Genomic DNA, 10,515 nt, shown 5'->3' on the forward strand with positions numbered 1-10,515 from the left:
AATCTTCCCACCTTAATGGGTATCAAGTCAATCTCAAAATCTACACCAGCTATATTGATAATAGCTCCTCGGCTAACTTGGTCAACTTTCTCAAGTTTTCCATTGGCTATCTCTACAAGCATACTCTCCTTTAAGGGAACTAACGACCAATTTATCTTAGAGCAAAAGTGTCTACATACATAACTTCTATCGGAACCAGTATCAAACAGAACAGAAGCTAATAGATTGTTGATAGTGAATATACCTATGACCAAGTCGGGGTTCTCACGGGCATCCCTTGCGTTTACATTGAATGCTCTTCTACGCGGTGGTTCACCGTCCTTTCGCTTGTTGGGACACTCATTTCTAAAGTGTCCCGTCTGTCTACATTCATAGCACTTTCTCAGTCCATTAGGGTTTGTCTTCACATTCAGGGTGGTGATCTTGCAGTCTTTGCCAATATGCCCAGTTCTTTTACATTTTTTGCAGACCACGTTGCAGTACCCGGTGTGATGCTTGTAGCATCTCTTGCACTGCGGCAGACTACCCTCGTAGTTAGCGTTTGAGCTAGTGTTCGGGTTGGGGTTGTTTCCCTTGAAACCCTCATGTCGCTTAGCCAGGTTTTGATCATAGGTTTTCCCTTTGTTGTTGTCCCACTTACGCTTCTCACTGCTAACCCCCGATTCGGATTTTGCCTTTTCCGGTTCATCGCTGATAATTTGGTTCATTAAAGTGTGCGCCATGCGCATAGCTTCCGGGACATCAGCTAGTTTTGAAGAGGTGACATTTCCCTTAATGGTCTTAGGAAGTCCCCACAAGTACCTTTCCATGCGCTTAAAATCCGGGGTAACCTTCGTGGGACACATCATAGCTAATTCCAGATACCTACGGTTGTAACCATCAAGATCATTTCCTACCACCTTCAGTCCCCAAAACTCAGTTTCCATCTTCTGTATCTCCGTTCTAGGGCAGTATTCTTCGATCATAGCCCCCTTAAATTCCTCCCACGGGGTAGCATACGCCTCATCAATACCCTTAGCTCGAGCAAGTGTGTTCCACCAGGTTAGTGCGCCGTCCGACAGCGTACATGAGGCATACTTGGTTTTGTTCATCTCTGAGCAGTTGCTTACACGGAACACGGATTCTAATTTTTCAAACCACCTAGTGAGACCAACTGGCCCCTCAGTACCACTAAAGTTGTGGGGCTTGCAGCTTTGGAATTCCGTATAAGTACACCCATTACGAATGGGCTGGTTAACTGGTGGAGCTTGGGGGTTCATTTCCGCTAAAGCTGCGGCTACTCGTTCAGTGATCATTTCTTCGATATGTGTTGTTGTGGGCGTTGATCTTCCGTTGGCCATTGATCTTCTAAACAAAAATTCTGACTCGAGTCAAAATCCAGTATTCAAATAATAATAATACATTATATGGTAACCAACATGGAATCAACACAACACATGTTACTTAAGTAACGCAAATAGATTCAAATACCACAAATCATCATACAGTAACGTAAATAGAACACCGTACAGAGATTAAACAACACTAAGTTCCATTCATTAATAAAAAGTTGCATACATTCGCATGAGATTCGTACAATACATTAGCAAAACATGAAACTACAACGAGATTACATAAAGAAACCTAATAAAAAGCCCTATGGTGATGGTGGGTAAAGGATGTCCATCATGTGAGACACCTGGTCCTTGAGCTCAGTTGCCCGAGCACAGAGGATATCCACCTCCCTCGTCAGTTCCTCGACAGAGGGAGAGGCTGGTGGAGTAGGCGGTAATGATGGTGCAGGTGGTGCCGGTAGTGCAGACGGTCCAGCAGGATACGGCACAAGCCGCTTACGGGCGGTAACTCTAGCCTTCAGTCCACGTGCGTTAACGAACGATCTACCTCCATTAACCCCTGGAATAACGGTACCATCGAAATGATACCGCTTCTTCAGCGGGGTGGAGGGTGGCTGCACGGGTGCCTCCTCAGGATCCTCATCGAAATCATCGTCGCTGGAATTGTCGGATGTTGAGTCGTCAGATGATGAGTCGTCGGAATTGTCGGAAGGTGGGTGTGCTCGGCCACTATATATATAATATATTAGTTTAGTTTTATATTAGATTAGTTTGAGTAATGTAAAAGGTTATTTTACGGGTTTTAAAGTCAAAGTTCTGTATGTGTAAAGCTATGCGATAAATACTCAATGTAAGTTATGTTCTCCTTTTTAAATTAATGTCTTGTAACTAATTTATTATTATGCTTATTTAAGCAGAAGTAATCGTGATGTTGGGCTAAATATTAAGATGGGGTAATTGGGCTTTGTACCATAATTGGGGTTTGGAAAAAAGAACGACACTTGTGGAAATTAGACTATGGGCTATTAATGAGCTTTATATTTGTTTAATTAAATGATAGTTTGTTAATTTAATATAAAGTTTACAATTGGACGTACCTATAAATAACCATATACACTCGATCGGACACGATGGGCGAGATATTTATAAGTACTAATAATCGTTCATTTAACCGGACACTTGAATGGATTAATAGTCAATGGACTCATTAAAACAGGGGTGAATTACATACAAGGAAAATTGGTGTAATTATAGTTTAAGTCCCCAATTAGTTGGAATATTTTACTTCGGATATAAGGATAATTTGACGAGGACACTCGCACTTTATATTTATGACTGATGGACTGTTATGGACAAAAACCAGATGGACATATCGAATAATCCAGGACAAAGGACAATTAACCCAGGGTAATAAATTAAAATCAACACGTCGAACATCATGATTACGGAAGTTTAAATAAGCATAATATTTTTATTTCATATTTCATCGAACCTTTATTTACTGTCATTTTAATTACTGCAATTTACTTTATCGCAATTTAAATTCTATCATTTATATTATCGTCATTTATCTTTACGCTTTATTTAAAATCGACAAACCGGTCATTAAACAGTAAAACCCCCTTTTTATAATAATAATAATAATAATAATACTATATTACTAATATATATATATATATATATATATATATATATATATATATATATATATATATATATACAAATATAATTGTTTAAAAATTAGTGTACGCAATAAGCCATCTCCCTGTGGAACGAACCGGACTTACTAAAAACTATACTACTGTACGATTAGGTACACTGCCTATAGTGTTGTAGCAAGGTTTAGGTATATCCCATCTGTAAATAAATAAATAACTTGTGTAAAATTGTATCGTATTTAATAATATTTAGTAGTAAATATATAATTATTTCGTATACACCTCTACGCACATCAGTTGTTCATACTTAGAAAGATTCAAGCCAAGGCATTGATCTTTAAGAAAGTAAACCTCAAGTTTACTAACATGAACACAAGTATGATTTTAAAACTCATGAACTTTAAATCTTGAAAACATTAAAATGTAGAACCATAAACTAGTAAGTTTAGATTCTTGTTCTTGGTTCTTCATCACACAAAAGGTGGAAGTAACCAAGATTACATGAAGATACAAGTTAGAGAACTTGATCTTTAACAACAACAAACAACAACAAGTAATTAAACAACAAACCAAGACAATGAAATGATGATGATTTGGTTCAATTTTAACGGAGGAAAAAGGAAGAAAAGCAAAGCTTGTTACTTACAAGTCTTGAGAGAAAAAGAGAGCAAAGAAGTGTAAGTAAAGAAGTGTGTGTAAAAATGAAATGATACTAGTAAATAAGTAACAAAAAAAGTTTGAAATGGAACTCCCTTTGTCCCAAGGATGGTCGACGGTCAAGGGCTCAATGGGGAAGGTTCAAAAGCTAACTTTCCAACATGGGAGAATGGTGTGAGCTAGAAGTAGTAATAAAGCTAAATGGTATGGGAATATGGTGTAAGTATGCATGTAACTAGTCTCCAACAAGTTGATTAATTCAAGTTTAAACTTAATAAGTTACTAGTATAAAAGTGGGCTCTTAATTAATCCATTAAGAGAAGTAGGGTGGGCTTCCAAGTCCATTAACATGAGTCCAAGTCCAAGTAATCAACAAATTAAATAAATAAGCCCAAGTAATTAACTACTTGCATTAGTTAATTAAGATGATTAATAATAAATAATCATGAATGTAAATAATATTTGAAATATTATTCGTGTAAAGTACGTGTGTCACAAAGACGAGTCGGGCCATGAAAAGTTAAATACGATAACAAGTAAGACGTATAAGAACACGTTTATTAAAACACAAGCATTAATAATAAATTATTAATAATTAAACGTTGGAAAATCCAGGGTCGTTACACATGAAACTCGGATAGTATTATTGAATGGGAACGAGTTCGATATTGTGGTGAATACTGTATTTTCCCTGTCGGGAAATGTGTTCGTGGAAATTGTCAGTGGATTATTCCACTTCATGGTTGATTGTGAGGCAGGGAGTGCCGGTTCTGATTGTCTCACATAGAGACATGCGTTTGTTGTTTGTTTGCGTGAGTGTGTTCCATGGTGATGCGACCCGTTAGTTGCATTGAAATATCGAGGTCATCCTTAACGGACGGTCCAGGTAGGAGGATTCACTAGGCGTTGGTGAATATTTTTGTGGGTCGTGTGGCGAATTGCGAATTGTTGTGACGATAATTCGCTATTGACGGGATTCTAGTACACGAATAGTTTCCATGCTAGTACTAGTAAGCCGTAGTGTATGGATGTGTTGTAGGGTTTAAAGGAGAAACTCTATGTCGAGTGTTGATGTTTTGCCTAGTTCGTGGTGTATTATTGCCGTCTTGGATTATTCCAGAGACTGGTGGTCCTGTGAGGATCGATTGGTGGGAAAGTTCGTGTTCCCAGTGTGATTATTTGGGGATACCGAAATTTCTTCATTGAAGGAATAACCCGATGGTGGTGACGGGGGAAGTTGGTTCTTGATTCGGAGAACATTTGTGATTGACCAGTTGAGCGATGTGTTTATGAATCGATGAAGTACGAAGTCTTAATGAGGTATGGATCCTTCTCGATTTGGATTAATGCAAGACTTAGTTCACGGCGTAATGGACCTAGTAGATCGCGTTGGGTGATATATTTATGGATGTAGCTTGTTGTGAGTTGTAGCTGAGAGAACTTAAAGGAATATATGGTGTTTTCCGTATTTCCTAAGTGTGCATTCTGGACTTTGAGTGTATGAGATACCGCAGGTTGCGGTAATGCACGCTAGTGACTATTAGCGTGTGGTGAGATATTCGGGTTAATGGAAATTTTATGGGCATCGAGTTTGGATGTGTGTCGAAGGACCATAGAGGTGGGTCCGGTTGGTTAAGTGACGGAGATCACGGGGATTTGATCTAGTTTAAGTGGGACAGAGTTGTAAGATCCTGAATTTTGTGCGTCAGAAAATGCTCCTGAAAGTGTCAGTAAATGTGTGTATCGGAAAGTTCCACTGAAATTGAGCCTAACACTTATGCATTTTCAGATTTTGCATCAGAATCAGACTTAGTCAATTCCAGTCCCTGAACTTCAGAAAAGCAGGCTAACTTCACTTTCAGTTGTAGTGAGCGGCGCGCATCTATATGCACGGCGCGCAAATGGAGCTGACAGCAAGATACGTTTTTTTAAGGGATTTTAAAGGGGTAAATTGGTCTTTTCACTTTAAGGCCGGGTTTTTGGCCACAAAACTGGTTCTAAGCTTATCTTATCTTCATTCCACCTCATCCTCTTCCACTCAAACACTCTCTTCTCATCTTAGAGAGAGAAACCCACTTCTAGAGAGAGGAAGCTCGATTTGGAGAAGAATAAGCTTGTTTCGGGTGAAAGCTCAAGTGTTAAAGTTGTTCATCTCGCTCCTAGCTACGTTTTAAGGGTAGTGGTAAGTCTCGAATCCGAACTTCATTGTTTAATATTCTTGTTCATGTTTAGGGTTTGTGCTAGTTAGGGTTCCAAACCCCATATCTCATGAATTTAGGGGTTTTGTTGTATTGTTAGTGTAATTGAACCCGACTATTGTGGGTTAGGGTTAGATGACAAATTTGGAAGTATTTGTCATTAGTTTGGGTGTTAATCACTAGGTTGTAAGTGTGTTGGTGATTTAGATGTTCATAAGAACATGTTTGTTGGTCAAAATGGGTTTTAACCTTGAATTGGTGTCAAACTAAGTTATGAGTCAAGATTTGATGAACCAAGCATATAAATGTTTGATTCAAGTGTTAGTTGGTGTTTTGGAAAGGTAATCACTAGCCGTTAGTGATTAAGGGTGTTTTTGGGACTTATGTCAAAATGGGTTGACTTTGAATTGGGTCAAAATTGATGATGACACTAGTTTTAGTTAAATAGATGTTTAAACACTTTTGTTAAGTGTTAAAGGACGTTTTTAGATGTAATTAATTGTTGAAAGTGATTTTGGGTTAAAATGGTTTATTAACAATAAGTCAAACGTGGTCAGATGCAATATGGGTCAATATTGCACGTGTTGGAGTTTTACTGTGACAACCCGGAAATTTCCGAACAAATTTAAACTTAATCTTTATATATTTCTAACACAGTAAGCAAAGTCTGTAATGTTGAAATCTCAAAAAATTTGAACTATGTTCATGTATTCATTTACCCTTCGACTGCTCTCGATGATTCACGAACAATTATGTGTAAATAGATATGTATGAATATATACATATGCGTAATTAGTAAATTGAAAAATATTAATAAAACATTTAATGGGTGGGTTGTTATCAAAATAATTATGAAAGTATTATTATGACTTGAAAACGTTAATAAGAGTGTTTGGTGAATAATACTTTACATAACCATATTAGTTTCAATATAAGAATATAGATGAAATTATAAGATAATATCAAATGGCTGAATTATCAAGATTCATTACGATATGATTTACGTGTCTCTGATTGAGAGGTCCACTTTGAATTAGGGGACCTTTTCTTTTTAACGGTATTCGGAATAATTGGTAAAGTGAATTACAAGTAAGAACAAAAGTGTCAATTAACGGGAACTAGACAAGAGTTAATGGAAATTCCTATTTGATTTTCAATTCATGCTTTACAACATTTTCCTCGTAATTTTAATAAGATAACTATTTTAACTTTCATCTTAAAGTTGGAACGTGGAATGTAAATAACTTAGACGTTGGATATCGACATTTTACATTAAGATGATTTCATACGTTTATCTAACCTTTGGACTTCATATCACGTTTCACCAACAAACGTTAACTTAAAAACTTGAAACCTATTAAGAGTGTATTTAATCTTACCTTTCTAAAACGTTTTACGATATAACAACTTCTACTATTATAACATTTTTAGTAAAATGATTCTTAAATATATTTAGTTTTGGAAAAACAAAGTTCTCATATTTATTTAAACGAACAAAAACATTTTTTGTTTAAAAAGAACTTTATTATTAAAACGTTTTATAAGATAATTTGTATATGACTTTTGAAGAATTTAAATAAAGCTTATATTATAAATTACAAATATATAAAGTGTTTCAAAAATGTAAACGTGATTTGGTATTATATTTTTCTACTATTCCAAAATGAACTTTTAAAATATAATTAGTTTTGAAAAACTAAATATTGTATTATTAAGTAAATATTTCAATATGAACAAATTTATATATTTTTGTTAAATAAGGATATATATATATATATATATATATATATATATATATATATATATATATATATATATTTTACAAGTGACAAAATATAATATTTAACGGTTGATTTAAAGTAATATATTTTGATAAACAACGAGACTTTGATTTATGGAAGCAAATGACCACGACACACAAATATAAAAGATTGTGCGTTGGATAATATAGTCTATCCATGTTAAAGTCTAATTATTGATAAAGGTACACGTCGCGTAACGTAAAGGACAAGTTTTCTTAGCGTACGAAAGGGCGTTCGAAAAATCGGAACCGAGACATAAGTCGAGCGTCAACGTACAAGTCATAGGAACAAAAATTACAAGACAACTATGAACGTGAATATAATATAATATATAATTAATTATAAAGATTAAATATATATATATAATTATTTATATTAAATAAATGGGTGTCGGTAGCTTAAAATGAATGAATGTGAGTTGAATTTATGTCTCATGCACTCGCATGAGCTCTCCACACAATTCTCTTGCAAGTGCATGAGGTGGTTATGTGGTGAAAGTAGCCTTTAAATATCGAATGAATTGGATTCAGTTTGCACACATTCATTTACATACTCCGTAGGATTTACATTATTATTATTATTATTATTATTATTATTATTATTATTATTATTATTATTATTATTATTATTATTATTATAATTATTATTATTATTATTATTATTATTATTATTATTATTATTATTATTATTATTATTAGTATTAAGATTAATATTATTATTAATCTTATGGTTAGGAGTATTATTATTAGTATTGTTATACATAAAATACTACAAAAAGGTTCTGCTCGTATGTTTTCAAAAATGGATTGTTCTAGTAGGATAGGGCTAAGGAAATTATGGGTTATAACTATGGAGGTGATGGGTAATGTTTGGGGGTATGTTCGTGGGGTTAATCTAGTGTTTATCATCTCCGTTGCGTCTACGTACTTTCCTGCAATATTGAATCTCAATATTGATACGTGAGCACTCATAACTTAACTTTTATTTATTAATAGTGTATCCCTAACTAGTGCTCAGCTAGCGAAAAATTAAGAACTTTTCATTTAGATATCGAATGGTTTCGATGAACGGATTAGAAGTTATAGTCAATTGAATTTTTGTATTATTATTGTCGTTATTATCGTCGTTATAGTTTTATCTAATTATTATTATTATTATTATTATTATTATTATTATTATTATTATTATTATTATTATTATTATTATTATTATTATTATCATTATCAATAAAAGGTATTATCATTAATAGTTGTTATTTTTATTATTATTACTATCGTTATTATCGTTAAAGTTATAATTAGTATTATCATTAATATTATCATAATATTTATTATCATTAGTATTATTATAATTAAAACTAATATTAGTAACACCAAATTATTATGATTACTATTATTATCATTAATATAAACGTGATACAAAAGACGACTAAAAGCTATTAAACAAATCGATTAGGAAATAATGAGTATGAGTATCATGATGAAATTAAATATTGTAAGATATTGATTAAGATAAAATTATTGTTCTTATTATTTTTATCATTAATATTATTAAAAGCATTATTAATATTAAAACTATCATTTTTACTAAAATTATTATTTTTAATAGAAATCTATTTGTTATTATAAATTATCATTTTATCATAATTAATATCATTTTTAGTAAATATAAATATTGTTATTTTATTAGTAGAATAATAATAATTATTATTATTACAAAATAATACAACTTTTACTTATTATTATTATTATCAATATTATTTTATCAAATAAATATGTGATACAAAGATATTTTTACCACACATAATATAATTACATTAAAATTACATACCACTATATTTTTTTGAATTTTATTATTTAAAATATATAAAAAGTATATTTTTACCTTATGTAAATTTTAAATATAAATTTATATTAACAAATGATTTTTATTATTTACTTTAATAAAATCTGATAAATATATTTAAATATATATAAAACGACCATATTTAAGTTATATAATAATCATGTATAGATTTTGGAAGTCATTTTGGGTCAAGATGACTTTTGTTGACTTTTGCATATTAGACTCAAGCATTAGGATTGTGATACACTATGACTTGACCTAAATCGTTAAATAGATATTGACCATTATATATATACATATATATATATATATATATATATATATATATATACACTTAATATCGGTTCGTGAATTCGAGGCCAATCTTGCACTTGTTCAATGACGTCATATGTATTTTTACTACGAAATACAGTATTGTGAGTTTCATTACTCCCTTTTTAAATGCTTTTGCAATATATATTTTTGGGACTGAGAATACATGCGCTGTTGTTTATAAATGTTTGACGAAATAGACACAAGTAATTGAAACTACATTCTATGGTTGAATGATCGAAGCCGAATATGCCCCTTTTTGCTTGGTAGCCTAAGAATTAGTAAACCGATCTACTAATTGACGCGAATCCTAAAGATAGATCTATTGGGCCTAACAAACCCCATCCATGGTTGCGGATGCTTTAGTACTTCGATGTTGTTTTATCATGTCCGATGGATGTCCTGGAATGATAGGGGATATTCTTATATGCATCTTGTTAATGTCGGTTACCAGGTGTTCAATCCATATGAATGATTTTTGTCTCTATGCATGGGACGTATATTTATGAGAAATGAAAATGAAAATCTTGTGGTCTATTAAAATGTTGAAAATGATCGATTATGATAAACTAATGAACTCACCAACCTTTTGGTTGACACTTTAAAGCATGTTTATTCTCAGGATTGAAAGAAATCTTTCGCTGTGCATTTGCTCATTTTAAAGATATTACTTGGAATCATTCATGGTATATTTCAAAAGACGTTGCAT

Source organism: Rutidosis leptorrhynchoides, chromosome 11, assembly GCF_046630445.1.
Source record: "Rutidosis leptorrhynchoides isolate AG116_Rl617_1_P2 chromosome 11, CSIRO_AGI_Rlap_v1, whole genome shotgun sequence".
Taxonomy (NCBI): Eukaryota; Viridiplantae; Streptophyta; class Magnoliopsida; order Asterales; family Asteraceae; genus Rutidosis; species Rutidosis leptorrhynchoides.